The following is a 4,619-nucleotide window of genomic DNA, read 5'->3' on the forward strand; positions in this document are numbered from 1 at the left end:
CACATAGGTGAGAGTAGAGTATATTTTTTAGAAAGCTTCAACAATAATCAAATATATTGTATCACAACAGGACAACTATAATTTATAGGTAAATGAAGATTTCTTTTAGATTTATATATCCTTGAATTTAATTAATTAATTAAATATACCAAAAAATTCCTGATAGATAAATGCTGTATTGTGTCTGTACTGCCCTGACATTGTTTGATTTTCTTTAAAGAATTTCATCTGAAATTAATCTTCCCATTTCAGAATATGCATAGATTTTATTATTTATGTCTGTATCATTGGTATTATTATCATTATTATTATTAATATATCTACAAACATATATGTAATAGGCACTGAGTCCATTTAGCATTATACAGATATATTTGTCTGTTGATCTGAACATTTTACAATGGCAGCCTATCAACGGTTTGTGCCTGGAAACAGCTGACTTTCCTTCCACTACTTGCTGTTGATCACCAGGAACTCTTCAGCTAATTGTGGGGCATAGTGATCTTCTGATTGGAGTCTGAGAAAGCATTGGACAAAATTATTCATCCATTCATGGTAAAAGGCTTGGAAGCTGCGGAATTCAAAACCCATTCATAAACAAAGCAAAAACAAAAAAAACAAAAAACAGTGAACCAGTAGTGAACCTCAAACTAAATGGAGAGAACATTAAAGCAATCAAACTAAAATAAGGAACCAGACAAGCTGACCACTCTCCCACTACTTAGTCAATAAAGTACTTGATGTTCCCTCAGCAGAGGAGAAGAAGGAAGCAGTATCCCTGTAGACCACGAGAACATCTGGGTATTGTCTATAACCTGCTGTGGTAATCATTCCTGCCGGCATAGACAACATGGTGGAGCTATCAGTTGAGTCTTCAAGGCCAGGAGGCTCAGCAACAATAGAGAACCATGAGTTTGATTCATCAGCTGACATGCAGGTACATGATTTTGATGATGAGCAAACATTTCAGAAAAAGAAGAAATGTTGGAAGGAGAGACAAGCTTCCATTCTGAAATAGAGGATCTTACAATTGAATGTGACATGCCAATCCATGAGATTCTCAGCCTCTATGTTTATGACTGCACAATTTGATTACCTGAAGAAGATGAGAAGGAACAGAAGGAGGAGAATGTGAAGATGCTGCTGCTGCTGATAATGATGATAAGATTGGTTGTAGTGGTGAATATAAAGAAGAGTATATAATAGTTTCATGTGGTCAGGAAGATGAAACTCAGTCTTCCAATGAAGGTCGCTCACAGTCTGTTACTACCCAAGATGTTCAGGAAATACACATACATTTATGTAAATATTTTGGCACCAATAGTGAAATAGAAGAATCTGAAGAAGATGAAGTTTATATTCCCTCAGATGACTGAAAAAAAAGGAAATCCTTATGGGTTTCCTGTTTCAAGCTGAGATTCCAGTTGGTTTTTGTAGATTCAAAGAAAATGAAAAAGTGTGTGAAAATGATGATCAGCTTCCATGGGATCCAGAATATTTACCAGAAAATAAAGTGATTGTTGTTCTTAAGGATACACCTAGAACAAGGAGTGAGAAAGGTGTAGAAAAAAATTCCTAAAGGAGCTCATATAAAAGACTGTGAGCAGGCTTTATATGATATGTTAAATGCAGTTTTGATACAGAAGAAAATACATGAAGTCAGTTTTGTTTTTGTAAACATGTAGACATCAGTGATGTCTTTCCATATTTTTATCATGGCTTTAAAGAATACATTCTGTATTTTCCATATTCTTTATTGTATATGAAAGATTTTTATAGTATGTATGTCTTGACTGAGCTGTCCTTTCTTAATACAAAAAAGCTTGTATAATGTTTTAACTTGTATAGTTGGTAAACTTTAATTGAGGAATCTAATACTCTGAGTCTTTAAGCTTATATTTTATTTTGCAAAGATTTTTCAAATGAATTTTTAAATATCAGTATAGTTAACCTAGACATATTTCTTATCCAGATGGTAAACTCATTCATAACGAATTATTAAAATGTGTTATTTTCAAACTTCTACTTATGAACAAATAATTTGGGCCTTCTAAATTTCAGCATGTTATTCAGATTACAAATTGGTTCATATTTGCTATAATTTTATAAATTAATTTGGAAGAAAAAATTACCATCAGCTTAAGTGAGTAGAATTATCAAGCAGAGTAAAATCCTGTTCAGTTACTATCATGTGGACTCTAAGATTTCTCATCATTTCTATTAAGACAACAGAAATGGAAGGACACATGATGTTGACATATTGCAACTACCAAGGAGTAACTGTTGACAAAAGCAATATTAATTTTCATGAAAAAGTAATGATTTTAAGAATTTTCAGATTTTTCCAGTTGTGATCCAATTTGTCAAATTTGATACTGTTTATATATAAAACCGGAGAGCTCCTAAAGCTGATAAACAACCTCAGCATTCCGGATGGACATAAAATTGACTCAATCAAGTCAGTAACTTTCCAGAGCAGGCTGAGAATGAAATTAGGGAAAGGACAGCCGGCACAATAGTCATAAAAATTTAAAAAAAATCATGGTGTAACTATAACCAAGATAATGAAAATCTGTACAGTCCAAATTTCTAGAAAAGAAAGAAAATGACGATCTCAGAAGATGGAATGTTTTCCCAGGTTCATCAATTACAGGATTAATATAATACAAATGTCCATCTTGCAAAATGGAAACTATAGATTCAGTAAAATCCCCATTAAAATCCCCAAAAAAATTCTTGGTAGAGTCAGAAAGTTCAATTAGCAAATTCATTCAGAATAACAAAAAATACTGGAGAGCAAAAGCTATTCTCAACAATAAAAGAACTTCTGGGGAATTCACCATTCTCCAGCTGTATTATACAACAATTGTGATAAAAAGAGAAGGAATGTTGTCAGGAGCAAACCAGTCTCAACAAAGGAATAAATAACATTAAATGTCACATTCTGTAGCTTTCTGATGGTTTTGAAAAGCAACTATCTATGTAAAGCAATCTGGACTGTTGTACCTTAACTACTCTCAGCTATTTTTAATTAAAATCTTGAAAATCCACTAACAATAAACTCAGAACTATGAATTTGCTACTCGGCCCTAAACACACAGGTTAAAACACCTCAGATCAAATTAAAATACAGTTATAGAAGTACTGGGTCTAATCATTGTACTTACAAAAATTTGAATCAATACAAGAAATTTACACAAATGAAACCCTTGATTTTGCTTCAAAATAAATTATGTACTATGTAAAAAATATGACTTCAGCTTAGTAACAATTAAGATTTTTATCAATAGGGAATTCAGCTATGCAATCAAATCTAACTATTCCTCCTGGTTCCAATTATGACCAATTCTACATTCCCTAGAAAGACAACCTTTAATAGCTACCCCATTCCCTAATATCTGGGAACTGGAACTACAACTCTTTATAAATTCTTCAAAATTAATATGGGCACTGAAATAGTTTTGAAGGGTGCGAGTTGAGGTAAAATGGAGGAGTTGGTGGACCTTAAGAAGGCCACACCAGCATTTGTATTAGTCTCTTATGTCTATGCCCTCACTGGATATGGATGAAAAACCAAGAAATCAGGAGTTTAAGCAGGTCAGTTCATCATGTCTTATGAGGAGATTCGCCAAGACTCTATGTTCTATGTAATATATAAATCTCAAAATAAAACTTTTTATCATTAAGATAAATTTTTAGTTTGATTGCTTGGAATCTAGTTTTCTGGACATTTCCCTCTATCAAATCTGATGCATATAAATCTGGAAGTTTTAAATACCTTAATTACCTTTTCCAAAAACACAAAGACAAACTCTTTTCACAAATTAGCATATCCTTGATCCAGAAAAATGAAAAACATTAATGTTTCCCTCTCTCCCAGAGGAATAATAGGAACACAAAACACAGCATCACATCCATTTTGAAAATTAAAACAATCTAAAGCAAATGAAGTAACTAGAATACTGTATTGCTTATACAAGGCCTTTTCTACCTTGCGAAGGAGTAAAACTCAGTCAAGATTTTAGTGGAGCCCATGTAAGCAGAATATGAGTTTCCTGTGACTGGTAAATAGTCTATGTAATCTGTCCATTTTGCTCTCTGCCCAGAGCCACAGATATATTTTGTTTGTTTCATAATGTATTTTAATATTATTTTTTATTTTATGTGAATAAGTGTTTGCCTTCATATACGTTTGTGTACCCTGTATTTACCTGGTGCCTACAGGGGTCAGAAGCGGGCATCAGATCCTCTGAAAGTGAGTTACAGGTGGGTGTGAGCTGGGTGTCAAACCTAGGTCCTGAGGAATAGCAGCCAGTGATCTTAACCATTGAGCCAGGTCTTCAGCTCCTCCATAGCATTTTTCTACAAGTCTTTTGTGTTTTTGCAAAACTGAAATAATCAATAAAAGATTGATCATAGTTTTGAAAAGTCTCACACACCTACTTATGCATCTGCTACTAATGATTAGTAAGTAATCAGACTGGGAAAGTTGAGGGAAAAAAATGACGAGTTTGCCATACTTGTGGCTAGCAGTATCACTACACATTTTCCTTCGATATATTTTATTAATACTGGTATATCTGTCTGTTGAACTCTCTATCTGAAGCCACAGACATAGG

At 33.4% G+C, this 4,619-nt stretch overlaps 1 pseudogene; it reads left to right on the top strand.

The window, feature by feature from the left end:
* The first annotated feature begins 850 nt into the window (after positions 1-850).
* On the top strand, positions 851-1,657 carry LOC127678144 (mesoderm induction early response protein 1-like; annotated as a pseudogene).
* The last annotated feature ends 2,962 nt before the right edge of the window (positions 1,658-4,619 follow it).

This window comes from Apodemus sylvaticus, chromosome 2, assembly GCF_947179515.1.
Source record: "Apodemus sylvaticus chromosome 2, mApoSyl1.1, whole genome shotgun sequence".
In the NCBI taxonomy this organism is placed as follows: Eukaryota; Metazoa; Chordata; class Mammalia; order Rodentia; family Muridae; genus Apodemus; species Apodemus sylvaticus.